The sequence below is a fragment of the Heloderma suspectum genome, chromosome 2 (genome assembly GCF_057233095.1).
Source record: "Heloderma suspectum isolate Gila_16-S chromosome 2, 16-S_ref, whole genome shotgun sequence".
Classification (NCBI taxonomy): Eukaryota; Metazoa; Chordata; class Lepidosauria; order Squamata; family Helodermatidae; genus Heloderma; species Heloderma suspectum.
In genome coordinates, this window is record NC_139459.1 from 335,013,645 (window position 1) to 335,030,703 (window position 17,059).

The following is a 17,059-nucleotide window of genomic DNA, read 5'->3' on the forward strand; positions in this document are numbered from 1 at the left end:
AGCATAGGAAGCTGTGTAAGACAGCTTCCCTGGTCTCCTCCTTCCCCCGTCCCTGGGAATGCCCCCCTTTCTCTCTCTTTGCACTCAGGTTTCCAAGCACAGAGAGACAGCTGGTGCAGTTCTCTCTGCGCCAGCTATGAGAAGGAGGGGGAGGTGGTGGGGATCACTAGTTACTGGCTCCAAGGTCAGAGCCCTGTCTCTGACCTCAGAGCCAGTAAACCAAACAGTCCTGTGGCCACCCAGACACTGGCTAGGGGCCATAGAATTGCTCTCTTAGTCAATGGGTGCACGCATACAAAAATGCATGCGTTTGAAAAATGTGTACCAAAATACATACAAATTTATTTGCCAGGGAAAACAAACAAACAAACTGAGTCAGAACTAGCTTGACAATGGAAAAATCAGCACCTTAACAAGATCAAGCTTGACAGATTTGCCCATCCCTAAAATCTCCATAAGACGCACCTGTTCTGTGTGGATCAAGTACAGAGCAGGACCTGTAACTCACACTTGCTATACATCGCATGCAGTACACAATCCTTTTCTTTTTTTATTTCAGGTGTTTCTGTTACAAGTGACAATAAAAGAAACAATTTGCATATACTAACAATGCTTTCATCCAGATGATATTTCTCATGACAATCAGTTTGGGGGAGCTGACAGGGACGAGGAATGTTTTGTGTAAGACTAACAAGAAATGACGGAACATTTAAAAAAACACACCAAACATTTTCAAGAGATGAAGTTTATTTGACTTAAATAATTTTGTTCCTTTTGTATCTCAGCACTTAACTAGGAGAGACAAGTAAATATTTACAGAAACTCTGCTCAGAAAAAGATGAAACAAATTAGCCATCATGGAGGTGGATCTCTAATTCAGTTTGGAATAGATGGCATTAGGCCCCAATCCAGCTCTAGGCATACACAACGAGTCATGTGCAGCAATGAGAGGCTTGGATGTGAATATGTTCCCCTGATTGCACTGCAGGACACTGCTGGGCAGTTTAGATGGGCACTGCGATGAAGATAGAGATATACATGCCAATGTACCTTTACTTCCACATCTGTGGCACACGCAGAAGCCTGCTCTCTCTTTCTGGATTGGGTGGCTGACTGTAGGTTTGCCAGATATGGTAAAAGCTCTGCAATAATAGTTCTGCAATAATAGTTCTTAATTTTGCAATAGTCTGTCAAGGAAACAACACTGAAAAATGTCCTGGATTGGGCGCTTGATGCACTGTGCATATCATGTGAAGCAACTTCGGCTGCACTCTGATATCCACTTTCCTGGGAATAAGCTCCATTTAACTCAATTGGACTTACTTCTGAGTAGATATGCATAGGATTCTGCTGTGAAGCTCCTTCCTGCCAGGTGACAGAGGACAACATCCCTACTAATTGATACAGAGTAACCTGCATCTTTGACATCCTTTCAAGGTCAATGCGGAACAGTTTCCCACTACTGCAGAATATGTGGACCTGGATTGATATCGGTTTACCATATATTCATAATCTCTTTGATATTAAAAACCTATGACCTCCTGACTTCAATCTGACATAAAGCCTAAACATTTCTGCTCTTGCTCGCTAAAAGGCTTACAGGATGCTGGATCTGGCATTTCTGTCAAGCATGGAAGGGCAATTGACTGTGTAATCAAAGTTTACTTTGGCTGAAGATACTGTTTGCTGAAAAGGGATTGCTGTAGCTGTTCTTGTAGAAGCTCTTTGTGGAAAAAGTACCTTTCTTTAGGTCATGAACCAAGCAAAGGTATATTTGGTGAAAGGACACATGAAACTAAGCTATTCCCCTAAAAGTAGTATTTCAGCTGGCTGAAGTATTAAAGGCGCTTTCACTACATCCTCAAGTTGACGTGTAAAGATGCTGGTTATCAGAAATCATAGTTTTGCGTTGCTGCGCAAGAAGATGAAGATGACTGTTTCCTAAACTGTGCAAAAAATAAGGATGTGTTTGTTTTTAATAGAATTTACCCAGTTTGCACCTCCCAGAACTGAACACAGACCCAAATACAACCTGCGGTCGAAGTCGTACATTTACGAGCTTGCAATCCGAGTCGCAGAACGAACAAAAATGTGTTAAAAATGTGTGCATTTAAAAAATGTGCATGAAAACTGTGTTCCCCAAAGGCACGCAATTGATGTATGCATATGGAAAGATGCACATGAAAATATGGATGGATTTTCATGCAAAACCAAAACCAAACCAAAGCTCACAATCTGATTCGGATAGGATTCGGAACCAGCTTTGGGGCAGAATTTGGAGTACCTAGCTTGAGCTTGGCTGTAGGGATGTACGAAATTGCCCTTACCTGTCTCCGCTGGGTTCCGCGGGGGGGGGGGGGAGGCACTCCATCCCTCCCCCCGGAATCCTGGCCGGCCAGCTCCGCTCTGCGGAGATTCTGCAGAGCCACTGGCAGAGCCACGCATCCGGCCGCTGGCTAGTAGGGACGCAAATGGCGGCAGCTGTAGCCGCTGCCGTTTGCGTCCCTGTAGTCAGCCGTGATAGGCTACGTAAATCTTTACGTAGCCTATCATGTCTGACTTAAAAAAAACAAAAACAAATGCGCGTACGCAAATGGCGGCGGCTATGGCCGCCACCATTTGCGTTCCTTATTTTGGCCTGTCTTAGTCTACGTAAGTATTTATGTAGACTAAGACGGCAAAAATAAGGGGAATGCAAATAGTGTAGTGGACGCCCCACTGAAATAGGAGCCACCAGCCTCCACTTCGGATGATGAAGAAGTGTATCTTCTTTGCTTAACACTACTGTTTGGGCTGCCCAGCTGTTGATTTCAGGCCCAAACCACCTGGCCCACTTCAAATCATGCTTCTTTCTTCACAGTTCTCATTACTCTTGTGTGACCTGAGCCCCCAGCTTTTGAGCACTGCATGCACATGTATTTAATTGTCTAACTCTCTTGGAAACATTTATTTGGCTTTTATCTCTTCATTCATTATCCTGGATTGACTGGACCTCTTACTGGGCCTGCTTCTGCTACTATAATGGAACAATGGAACCAATTTCCTAGGGAGGTGGTGGGCTCTCCCACACTGGAGGCATTCAAGACAAGGCTGGACAGCCACCTGTCAGGGATGCTCTGACCTGGATTCCTGCACTGAGCAGGGGGTTGGACTCAATGGTCTTATTCTAACCCTTCTAACCCTACTATTCTATGAATCTATTCCATGATTCTATGTTTCTATGATTCTATCCTGCAAGACCACTCACACCTCAGTCTCTAAGGGTGCAATCCTATGAATGTTTAGACATAAAAAGTCCTACAGCTCCCAATATTCCACAGTCAGCTATTTTTCTGGCTGAGCATGCATTTCATTGTCCCGTTAAGAATCTCTGATGGCAATTCCTGACTGTCTGGCCTTTGCTCTATATTTTACTCCAGTGATTCTGGTGGGTACAGAAGCTAGTTAGGGGCCAGGTGTCAGCACCTGCCATCCTTGAGCATCTGTCAGGGCTTCCTGGGTGGCCATGTGTTCTACTTTACAGAGGACAGTCCTCTATTTGGAGATGTCTTCTATTTGGAGGACTGTTGAGTCCATGTCCAGTATTATTATTATTATTATTATTATTATTATTATTATTATTATTAACATCATCATCATCAACATCAGGGAGAGCAGGAGGGAGCTCCTGCAGCAGACTGAGCAGGCACACAGGTTACCTTCCCCACCATGCTAAGAAGTATGATATTCCTATTTATGTTATAGTGATTCTTTGTAAATTTCCATCCATACACATAGAGATGTTGGAGAATTCTGGCTAGGGATGGTAGACAATTCCGCCACGGATTTCAATGAGGCTGAATGCACTGGCATTCAGCCCCCCGAAACCCATGGAGGAACGGCCTCCCACCCCCCGCCCCCCCGCAGAATCCCCCCTGGGACGAAGCTTACCTGGGGTGGATGTTCTGTCGGCGGCAGCTCCAGCAGTAGCTCCAGCAGCGGCGGTGGCAGCTGGTCTCTCAGCCAGCTGCTGCGGACTCAAATGGCGGCCGCCGTAGCGGCCGCCATTTGCGTCCGGCCAGGCTGCCATGATAGGCTATGTAAGTATTTACATAGCCTATCACAGCAAAGGCAGCCACGCAAATGGTGGCCAACACTTACGTAGCCTATCATGGCAAGCTAAAAAAAAAACCCAAAACAGCATACGCAAATGGCAGTGGCTACGGCAGCCGCCATTTGCGTTCCTTTTTTTCACTGTTTTAGCCTACATAAATATTTACATAAGCTATTATGGCAAAAAAAAAGGGGGGGGGAACACAAATAGTGGGTGCTATTTGCGTTCCCCTTTTTTTGCCATAATAGCTTTCGTAAGTATTTACATAGGCTAAAATGGCGGGAGGGGGGAAGGAACGCAAATAGCACCCACTACGCTATTTGCATTCCCCTTTTTTTCGCTGTAATAGCTTACATAAATATTTATGCAGGCTAAACAGCGAAAAAAGGGAACGCAAATGGCGGCCGCTGTAGCCATTTGCTACATTTGCTGTAGCCATTTGCGTATGCTTTTTTTTTTTTCTGGGAGGCTGCCAGGCGGCCGGACGTCCAGCTGCGGGCGGCCCCAGCCAGTGGCTCCGCAGAATCTCTGTGGAGCGGAGCCGGCTGGATTAGGATTTCAGGGGGAGGTGCGGAGCGCCTCCCCCCCCCCGCGAATCACCCCGTCGAAAAGGTAAGTGACTTTCATACATCCCTCATTCTGGCATGGATTCCAGGGAGGCCGAATGCCAGCGCATTCGGCCCCTGGGAATCCATGTCAGACTGAAGCCACCCACCCTGTGAAATCGGCCCAGAACGGAGCCTACCTTTGTCGGCCGTTCCAGTGCTCCTCAAATGGTGGCCGTGTCTGCGACCTCCATTTGCCTCTTTTGAAAGGCCGTGATAGGCTATCACCATTTGCATCCCTACGGAGGCCATGATAGGCTAGGTAAATATAAACATAGCCTATCATGGCAATAGGAAGGAATGTAAATGGAGGTGGCTGTAGCCACCGCCATTTGCATCCGTGTCTTTAGCCATGAAAGGCTACGGCCACCGCCATTTGCGTTCCTTCCTATTGCCGTGATAGGCTACATATATATGTACGTAGCCTATCACGGCCTCCGCAGGGACGCAAATGGCATCCCTGTGTTAGCTGTGATAGCCTATCACGGCCTTTTGAAAGAGGCGAATGGCAGCTGCAGACATGGCCACCATTTGAGGAGCAACAGAATGGCCGACAAATGTAGGCTCCATTCTGGGACCATTTTGCGGGGTGGTGGGGTGGGTGGCTTCGTTCTGACATGGATTCTGGGGGGCCGAATGCACTGGCATTCGGCCTCCCTGGAATCTGTGCCAGAATTAGGGATGTACGAAAGTCACTTACCTTTTCGACGGGGTGATTCGCGGTGGGGGGAGGCGCTCCGCACCTCCCCCTGAAATCCTAATCCAGCCAGCTTCGCTCTGCGGAGATTCTGCGGAGCCGCCGGCAGGGCAGCCCGCAGCCGGACATCCGGCCGCTGGGCAGCCTTCCGGGAAAACAAAATGCGTACGCAGATGGTGGCGACTACGGCGGCCACCATTCGCGTTCCCTTTTTTTCTCTGTTTTAGCCTACGTAAATATTTATGTAAGCTATTACGGCGAAAAAAAGGGGAACACAAATAGCATAGTGGGAGCTATTTGCGTTCCTTCCCCCCCCCCCCCGCCGTTTTAGCCTATGTAAATATTAATGTAAGCTATTACGGCGAAAAAAAGGGGAACACAAATAGCGCCCACTATGCTATCTGCATTCCCTGTTTTTTCGCCATAATAGCTTACGTAAATATTTACGTAGGCTAAAACAGCGAAAAAAGGGAACGCAAATGGCGGCTGCCATAGCCGCCGCTATTTGCGTACACTGTTGCTGTTTTTTTAGCTTGCCATGATAGGCTACATAAGTATTTATTTAACCTATCATGGCAAAGGCAGCTACGCAAATCAACCCTGATGATGATGATGGTGATGATGATGATAATAATAATAATACTGGACTTGGACCATTTGCATCCCTGTGGAGGCCGTGATAGGCTACGTAAATATATACGTAGCCTATCACAGCAATAGGAAGGAACGCAAATGGTGTCTTTAGCCATGATAGGCTACATATATATTTACGTAGCCTGTCACGGCAATAGGAACGCAAATGGTGGCGGCCGTAGCCACCACCCTTTGCATCCGTGTCTTTAGGCATGATAGGCTACATATATATTTACGTAGCCTGTCACGGCTAAAGACACGGACACAAATGGCGGCGGCTACGGCTGCCGCCATTTGTGTCCCCCTGTGCAGCCCAGTGGCCAGATGTCCAGCTGCAGGAGGCCCTGGCCGGTGGCTCCATGGAGTTCCAATGGAGCGGAGCCGGCCAGGGAGGATTCTGGGGGGAGGGACGGAGTGCTTCTCCCCCACAGTGGATTGCCCGGCGCAGAGCCTGGTAAAAGTTTCGTACATCCCTACATACATATTATTTATTTATTTATTTATTTAAAATATTTCTAGGCCACCTTTCAGGACAGAAGCCCTCCCAAGTCTGCTTACAACAGTAAAATTCATATAATAAAAAAAGCCAGATACAAAAATAAGGCAGCAAACGTTCATAAAACAACTAATGCCATCAATAAAACATTAAGAAAGCTTGTAACATAATTGTAGCTGATCCATAGCTGCAATTATGTTGTAGGTTTTTAGTAATGTTTTATTGCTGGTGTTTGTCATTTCATGAATGTTATCTGCCTTATTGTTCTATCTGTTTTTGTATTATATGAATTTAATTAACATATGCAAATCTCTGTCACCCCTTTTTTTGTTGATTCATTTCCTCTTTTTTGGCAATGTGTAAGTGGATGCTTGAACTCTGGCAGGTCCTACTGCTGCTACCTATCTTGGTCTTCCTTGATTCTTTTTTCTGGCACAGCAGTATGTTTGAGGGAACTGACAGGATATGTAATGTTTTGTGAAACACTAACAAGACATGAAGGAACATTAAAAAGAAACCACCAAACATCTTCAAGAGATGAAGGTTATTTACCTTAAATAATATTGTTTCTTTGTATCTCAGGACATAACCAGAGGAGACAAGTAAATATTAATCCTGCTCACACAAATCTGAAACAAATTATCCATCATGGAGGTGAAAAGTAGGGTTGGCGGAGAATTTCTCCACGAATCTTTGGGAGGCCGAGTGCTGACGCATTCTCCGCTGGTCCCCCCCCCCCCCCGGGATGGGACTTACCTTCGGCAAATGTCCCTCTCGGCGGCGGGTCCCAGCGGCGGTTCGGCGGGGGCGGCAGCCGGTCTCCCGACTGGCTGCCGCCACCACCATTGCAAAAAAAAAAAGTAAAGTAAAAAAAAAAAAAAACACCCGTGATAGGCTACATGACGATTTACGTAGCCTATGATGGCTAGATTTCCAAAGTCAGACGTGATAGGCTACGTAAATCATCACGTAGCCTATCACGGGTGACTGAAAGAAAAAAAAAGCGCGTACACAAAGGGCGGCGCCATTCATGGGTGACTTTGGGGGAAAAAAAGCGTGTACGCAAATGGTGGCGACCCATGGGTGCCGCCATTTGCATTCCTTATTTGGACAGGGGTAGTCTATGTAAAGATTTACGTAGACTACGGCGAAAATAAGGGAATGCTATTTGCATTGCTCTTATTTTCGCCGTAGTCTACGTAAATCTTTACGTAGACTAGACGTGCCAAAATAAGGAACACAAATGGCGGCGCCCATGGGGCGCCACCATTTGCGTACGTGCTTTTTTTTTTTTTCAAAGTCACCCGTGATAGGCTACGTGACGATTTATGTAGCCTATCACGGCTGACCTGGAAATCTAGCCATGATAGGCTACGCAAATCGTTACGTAGCCTATCATGGGTGTGTGTTTGTTTGTTTTTTTTACTTTTTTTTCGCGGCCGGGGAGATGGGGCGCTCCCCCCCGGCCTGAATTTCGGCTGGGCGAGGCGGGGCACCTCCCCCCCTTGCCTGAACTTCAGGGGGAGAACCGAAGCGCCTCCCTCCCACCACGAAGCAAGCTGCAGGACAAGCAAAGTCCCTTTCGTCCATCCCTACCCCTGAGAAAGGTATCACCTGATTTGGAATATACTAGGGATGTACGAAAATTCCACCACGGATCTCGGGGAGGCTGAATGCCAGTGCATTCAGCCCCTTGAAATCGGTGGCAGAACAGCCCTCCACCCCCCCACCCCCCCACCCCAGGACAAGACTTACCTTGGGTGGATCTTCCTGGTGGCGGCGGCTCCGGCGGCGGCTCCAGCGGCGGCTCCGGCGGCGGTGCGGTGGTGGTGCGGCGGCGGCAGCTGCGGCTGCCGGTCAGAAGACCGGCTGCCACTGCTGCCATTTCCAGTTTAAAAAAAAAAAACGTGATAGGCTACGTAAATCTTTACGTAGCCTATCATGGCTGACTTAAAAAAAAAAGTGCGTACACAAATGGCGACGGCCATGGCCGCCGCCATTTGCGTACGCGCTTTTTTTTTTTTTACATCAGCCATGATAGGCTATGTAAAGATTTACGTAGCCTATCACGGATGTCCAGCTGCTGGCGGAGCCGGCCGGCAGCTCCGCAGAATCACTGCGAAGCACAGCCGGCCAGCCAGGATTCTGGGGGAGGGAGGAACGGAGCGCCTCCCCCCCAACAATAAACATAATCCGCAAAAGGTAAGTACCTTTCGTACATCCCTAGAATATACAAATCCAGTTCAAATTATGATTCCAGCATAATAGTTGTCTATGTAGATTTTACATTCAGACATGACTTCTCCACCCTTATGGATGGATGTTCTTTCACAGAAAGAAAATGCTTTTGTTGTCAGCCCTTGCTTAAAACAAACTTATTTTAAGAATGCCTTTTGAATTGCTCTGTTACATAGGATTCTACTTGCCATGCTCTTTCAGGCCAGAACTGCATGTAAGTGTATATCACTTAGTTTGTGTACACTACACTTGATGACTGGAATAGCTGAATGTGTGAAATGACTGCAAAACCATTAGCCCTGTGCAGATGACATACCACATAGGCAATGAATGCATGAATGAAGAGTTGGGTTGCACCTATTGGACCTAGCCCAAGCTGTGTGCAGTCATCTGATCTTCTTAACAAAGCCTACATGCATGCAAGTGTATGTTCATTCCCTACCATCTCCACCTTGTATTTCTGTATACATGTAGGCTCTGTTCAGGTGACTGGGGTGCAATCGTACATCTCATTCATGCATTCATTGCACATAACATGGTGCTGTCTGAGTGGGGTGATGTCAAGTGATATGAGTTTTAGCTATTAGATTTAATGATTGCCTGTTCACACATACCCATCACCACTTGATGGCTATGACATCAAGTGATGAACATGAATGTATGATCCAGCCCTCATTGCTGTAATATATCATCAGATTTCCAGTGTATCAGAACACTGGTCAACAACAACAACCAGCTGTTCAAGATGTCAGGCAGCTGATAAACCAGCCTGATGTCCACCATCTGATAAATATAACAAAAACATAGTTATAGCAACAAATGGGGTTTTTACAAGTGGACAATTGAATCACTTTGCTACAAATAGCCGAAGGTTACAGTTAGGTGTGAATAGCATATGTACCAATGAAAAATGCAAGAAGAAAAGAAAGGGGAGGGGAAAACTTTTTTCTTGAACTAAATCTATCCCTTAATAAGGCTCTGAAAATAGAACCAATCAATCCAAAAGACACGTGAGTGTGGAAATCTATTATATTCCTGAATGATCATATGGGTTTATATGTTATAATTTGGTCTGAATTATGGCCTCCATCAATTATAATTGAATACCACTTCCCACCGTACTACAACCAGAATGTACAAAGGATGGAAAAGGTAGTGGACATTAGGGGATTACTATCAAAATTGCCTAACTAAATTAAGGGGCAGATTTATTAAAGGGGAAAATTAGCCTGTGTTTTATGAGGCCAATAATTAATAAGGTTGCTGTGGAACATTTGTAAGAGAAATAGACAATATTCACTGCTGGCTGAACTTTCCTTTAATGAGATAACAATGAAGTACTGAGTACTTCAGGTTAGATTACTATAGGTATAATTTGTTTCTGAGAGAGACACAATGGTAATAGGATCAGATAACTCTTGCATTATCTCATATGTATCACAGGATAAAAACTGTCTGCCTGTCTTTGTTATCTGTGAACTTCTATTGGCCCAGCTGTTAGCAGTGCAGCTGTGAGGCTATCTCCTGTCCACAAAAATTGTAACTGTTGAGGGGAACAGGTTCAGTCATCAAACGTTGGATCTTGTGAATAAGTGAAGTTTTCCCCTAACTTGCAGATTTCATACTCAGCCCCATAATTACATTCAGTTACATACTCAATATATAGAGGAGCAAGAATCATTGCCATAAGCATTACAATTTTCAAGAAAACTTACTTTAAAGCTTACCTGCCAACAGTGGAGACTGAAAACACCCTCTATGGGCTGACAGGATTATGACATCATGATTTAACTTCCACAGCTTTTGAACTGGGTTTTCACGCTTACTAAGCTGGACTTTAATTGTGTCTCTCCTACCTTGCCTGATCAATCTGCCATCATAGGGTGCCATAGCCTCTCTGGTTGCCATAGGCTTACTTTTATGGTCTATGGTGGCTTTACAACTGCATTGGAGTGGCGGATTTGAATAGTCCTCTCATAAAAACTCATGGATCCATTTGGCTTTCTGATGTCTCTGGGACATTTTCCTCTGGACATGACTGGTTGTCCTGTTGACACTCTTGTAGATCTCTGGAATCAGGAAATTGTTCTGGTGACTGACATTATTGCTGTTAGACAATATCTTATCTCAGACAGAGCCCCTGTTTTACCAAGGAATTGGGGACAATGAAACAGCTGGAGCACCAGAGGAGGAAAACTTGTGATCATAGAATCATAGAATCATAGAATAGTAGGGTTGGAAGGGGCCTACAAGGCCATCGAGTCCAACCCCCTGCTCAATGCAGGAATCCAAGTCAGAGTATCCCTGACAAATGGCTGTCCAGCCTCGTCTTGAAGGCCTCCAGTGTGGGAGAGCCCACCACCTCCCCAGGTAATTGGTTCCATTGCCGTATTGCTCTGACACTCAGGAAGTTTTTCCTGATGTTCAGTCGGAATCTGGCTTCCTGTAACTTGAGCCCATTATTCCGTGTCCTGCACTCTGGGATGATCAAAAAGAGATCCTGGCCTTCCTCTCTGTGACAACCTTTCAAGTACTTGAAGAGTGCTATCATATCTCCCCTCAGTCTTCTCTTCTCAAGGCTAAACATGCCCAGTTCTTTCAGTCTCTCTTCATAGGGCTTTGTTTCCAGTCCCCTGATCATCTTTGTTGCCCTCCTTTGAACCCTCTCCAGCTTGTCTGCATCCTTCTTAAAGTGTGGTGCCCAGAACTGGACACAGTACTCCAGATGAGGCCTAACCAGTGCTGAGTAGAGGGGAACTAGTACTTCCCGGGATTTGGAAGCGATGCTTCTATGAATGCAGCCCAAAATAGCATTTGCCTTTTTTGCAGCCACATCACATTGTTGGCTCATATGATGAATATGACTGAACAAGGACTGGAATTCATTATAGAGATGATGATGATGACGACGACAAAGAGGTTTTACTGTTCCACCACCATTACATCCATGCAGTGTCATCTGCTTAGGGAACATAGGAAACTGCCTTATTTACTTGCAGGGCTGTGCACTGCTTTGGTCTGAAGCCCGAATAATGAGTCGAAGTGGGCTGTTTTGGAGGTGCCTCTGTGTGGTACAAGGTGGAGCAGAATAGCAAAGAGGCACCCCGGAGTGAATCAGCTTGTATACAAAGTGCCTTGTCCAACTCGGTGATTCATTCTGAGCAACCCAGACAGCCTGGCGCCAAAAGTATCAACTTCAGAAAGTTCACCAAAGGGTTGAGGAGGAGGAGGAGGGAGGGAGGGAGGGAGGGAGGGAGGGAGCTTTGGCAAATGGAAACTCTAGTTACAAAATCAGGGCTGAACGTAACCCAGCAATCTCCAAGCAGAGACAGTGGTGGAGGAGTGGGGAAGATTGAGTAACTGGAGAAAAACAGCTGTGTTACAGAGACATATTTACTTAGGAATATGAGAAATGAGAAAACTCCCCCCACCCATCGCCCTTGCTCCGCTCACCGTTTCCTCCACGTCTGCCATGATCACCATGTTCTTAAAAAACATGGTGACTGGAAGTCTATGTGCACATAGACTTATATGCAAAACGCTCTATGAATTGCCAGGCAGAAGGAGGAGGTGAGGCACACATCCCCACCACTCGTTAGCTGTCTCCTCCTCATGAGCAGGAGATGGGTAGCACTCCTTGGGGGGGTTTCCACCAGCAATTTATCCTCTCAATTGACAAGGCACAGTGCCCCTTCATTATAGAGATCCTGAGGGTTAAAATGGGGGTAGTTTCCATCTTTGTGTTGGAAGAAATTAAAACAAGGATCCATGAAATCACAAAGGGATCCTCATGATTTCATATGATTTTTAAAGGGGAGGCTCCCAAAACCACCATCCAATCACAGAGCACATCTGCCTCCACACTCTAAAGCAGAAAAATCATAGATCTGCCACTCATGGCCGCAGCCATGGCACAAAAACAGGGATCTGAGGCAGGGATCCTCTTGATTTCATATGATTTTTCACACCATTTGAGGTGAAGCAGAAGATATGGGATCTGCTGGGAAGCAACAGATCTGGGATTCTTAGTGTGTCTACTTAGACAAAGATGTGTTCTGTGCTTTGATGGGGGAGCAGCGGGGACCCAATGTAAAAATTCAGAGGATCCATATTGAATTGGGCATCTTATCCATGGCTTTATAACATGATGGTGCTATAAAGCCCCCAAATCTAAATTTTTTGTCACTCAATCCGTGGGCATAGATGTGCTCTGTGACATGATGGTGTTTGGGGGTATCTTTCTTGTAATAATCATGAGGACCCCTAAGAATCCCTGCCTCAAATCCAAATGACCTCAAATGATTTTTCAAATGATCCCATTTGAGGCAGGGACCCCTAAGGATCCCTGCCTCAAATGATTTTTCTGTTTCAATCCAGGGAGGTAGATCTGCTTTGTGATTGGATGGTGGTTTTGTGGGTCTCCCCTTTAAAAATCATATGAAAACAGGAGGATCCCTTTTTCCTGTGTACCAAGGAGTACCCAGTCCAGGAGTGGGAGGAGTACCCAGTTCCCTGTGTGTTTCTGCTCTCTTTCCCAGCACAAGCATATGTGTGTCTACTCAGAAGTAACTCCCATTGTGCTCAGTGAGGCTTGCTCCTGAAATGCAGGTGCATCTGGACTTTCAGGGGAAAGAAGAAAGGGGGGAGAGGGGGAGAAGACTCTATCATTGGTTGAGCAGCCCCTGTCAGTCAGATGACATTCAGTCCAACCCCCAACCCCAGCAGGAAGTATGTTCTGTGAAGCAATTTTTACTGATGTGGAGAACCTGCTCGTGGAACCCTGCATGGACCACATTGCAGCAAAGCTGATTCCTTTTAAATTAAAACCCAGTACCCCCCCCTTAGCTTCTCCTTCTGTTAGGGATGTACAAAAGTCACTTACCTTTTCGCGGATTGTGTTTGCGGTGGGGGAGGAGGCGCTCCGTCCCTCCCCTCAGAATCCTCGACGGGGCAGGAGGCGATCCGGTCCTCCCCCCTGCAATCCTGCCCGGCTAGCTCCACTCCGCATCCAGCCAGGCCTGTCCGCAGCCGGAGTTCCAGCCAGGCAGCCGTGATAGGCTATGTCAGTATTTACGTAGCCTATCACAGCTGGGAAAAACAACAACAACAGGGTACGCAAATGGCGACGGCTACGGCGGCTGCCATTTGCGTTCCCTATTTTTCACTGTTTTAGCCTACGTAAATATTTACGTAGGCTATTGTGGCGAAAAAAAAGGGGAACGCAAATAGCATAGTGGGTGCTATTTGTGTTCCTTTTTCTTCACCGTAATAGCTTACATAAATATTTACATAGGCTAAAACGGCGGAAAACGGTGGGAAAAAAAGGAACACAAATAGCGCCCACTACGCTATTTGTGTTCCCCTTTTTTTCGCCGTAATAGCCTATGTAAATATTTATGTAAACTAAAACGGCGAAAAATAGGGAACACAAATGGCGGCCGCCATAGCCACCACCATTTGTGTACGCCGTTTTTTTTGGGGGGGGGCTTGGCTTGCCATGATAGGCTACATAAATACTTACATAGCCTATCACGGCAAAGACCTGGATGCAAATGGCGGCTGCAGCAGCCGGTCAAAAGACCATCCACTGCCGCCGCCACTGCTGGACCCGCAGCCGGAGCTGCCGCCATCCAGAACATCTGCCCCAGGTAAGCCTTGTCCCAGGGGGAATCTGGGGGGGGAGGGGGCAGGCCATTCCATCACAGATTTTGGGGGGCCGAATGCCAGTGCATTCGGCCTCCCTGAAATCCGTGGCGGAATTCTCCACCATCCCTACCTTCTGTTGTCATGGAAACACAACCATAGACAGCTGAGCAGGCAGGGGGAAGTGGTGGGCCAGCACTGAGAGGTATAGCTTTTTGCTTTGAGAGTTTTTGTGAAAAAACTCAAAGTTCGGCTGCACCTAGCACAAAGAGTACTGGGCCAAACTGTCTGATATTTGGCAGGTGGGATCCCCTCCATGTCAGCAGAGATCCCTCTGGATTTCATGTTTTTGTCATGGAAACTGAAAACGTTATGTCCATTTGTGTTTTCCCATGCAAGGAAATGGGAAGTCACCCAAACCAAGTGGTTCAGATATCCGACTTAGGATCCAGAACCGAGTCAAAGCAGAGGGGGTCCAAGTTGACTTGAGTCAAAGTGGGGCTGATTAGGAGGGTCCAAAGCAGCATCTGAAGTGAAGCAGTGGGTCCGTGCACAGCCCTATTTATTTGTTTATTACATTTCTATATCTCCCAATAGGCAAAGCTCTCTGGGTGGTTCACAGAAATTAAAACCATAAATTACAACATGAGAAACACATAATAGAAAACCATTAAGAATTCAAAACAGAATAAAACCAAAGTTAAAACCAGAGTAAAGCCAGCAGCAATGTGACGATCTAAACCCACAATAACACATTTTTAAGAAATTAAAGATGAAGGACTTAAAAAAAAAACCAAGCAAAATTCACCGGGGAAGGTGAAAAGACCACAGTGTAGGTGTGAGAAGGACGAGAAGGGCATTCCCCAGCCAGGGTGCCACTAATGAAAAGGCCCTTTACTTAGTAGCCACCTTTCTTATGTCATTTGGTAGGGGCACCCAGAGCAGAGCTTCAGAAGATCTCATGCATGTTTAGACAGAAAAAAGGCCTACTACTCCCAGAGCCCCTTTCATGGATCACTGCCTTGTTGTGGCGAAGGGGCTTGCGTAACTCAGTGAAGCCATAAGCTATGCCGTGCAGGGCCACCCAAGATGGACAGGTCATGGCGGAGAGTTCTGACAAAATGTGGTCCACTGGAGAAGGAAATGGCAACCCACTCCAGTATTCTTGCCAAGGAAACCCCATGGAACGTATCACAAGGCTAAAAGATATGACGCCGGAAGATGAGCCCCTCAGGTTGGAAGCTGTCCAATATACTACTGGGGAAGAGCAGAGGGAATTTCCAAGTAGCGCCAGAAAGAGTGAAGCAGCTGGGCCAAAGCCGAAAGGACACTCAGCTGTGGATGTGTCTGGTGGTGAAAAGAAAGTCCGATGCTGTAAAGAACAATATTGTTTGAAACTCAACATTAAAAAAACTAAGATCATGGCATCTGGCCCCATCACTTTCTGGCATATAGAAGGGGAAGAAATGGAAGCAGTGATAGATTTTATTTTCTTGGGCTCCAAGATCACCGCAGACGGTGACTGTAGCCATGAAATTAAAAGACGCTTGCTCCTTGGGAGGAAAGCTATGGCAAACCTAGACATCATAGTAAGAAGCAGAGACATCACCTTGCCGACAAAGGTCCATATAATCAAAGCTATGGTTTTCCCAGTAGCAGTGTATGGCTGTGAGAGCTGGACTATAAGGAAGGCTGAGCGCCGAAGAATCGATGCCTTCCAACTGTGGTACTGAAGAAGACTCTTACGAGTCCCCTGGACTGCAAGGAGGTCAAATCAGTCCATCCTAAAGGAAGTCAACCCTGACTGCTCATTGGAAGGACAGATACTGAAACTGAAGCTCAAATATTTTGGCTACCTAATGCGAAGAGAAAACTCCCTGGAAAAGACCCTGATGCTGGGAAAGATTGAAGGCAAAAGGAGAAGGGGACAGCAGAGGATGAGATGGCTAGATAGCATCACGGATGCAATGAATATGAACTTGAGCACACTCCGGGAGAGAGCGGAGGACAGGAAGGCCTGGCGTGCTATGGTCCATGGGGTCACAAAGAGTTGGACATGACTTAACGACTGAACAACAACAACAACTCCCAGAGCCCCTGGGAGTTGTAGGACTTTTTGTTGTGTAAACGTACATCCTTAGGGTCCAGGCAGATATATATGGGAGGAGACAAATCTTCAAAATCCTGGCCCAAAGCTGTTTAGGGATTTAAAAGTTAATACCAGCACTTTGAATTGAGCCTGGAAACAGACTGGAAGCCGGCACAGATCACAAAGCACTGGCATAATATGATCGTATTGACTAGTCCTCATTAACAATCTTACTGCCCTATTTTGGACCAGCGGAAGTTTCCAGAGTCATATACAAAGTCAGACCATTGGTCAAACGAGCTCAGAGATGAGGAACCTGTGGTCCCCATATGTTGAAGGATTCCCATCAACCCTGACAAGTAGCCATGCTGACTGGAGCTGATGGGAGCTAGAGGCCAATAACTGACCTAGGTCACTGGCTGGCAGCAGTGGTCCAGGATTTCAAGCAGCAGAATGTTCCAGCTCTACCTGCAGATGCTGAGGGATAAACCTGCGATCTTTTGTATGCAAAGTATATGCTCTACTACGGAGCTATGGCACTTCCACTCAGCATCTGAGGGGGATA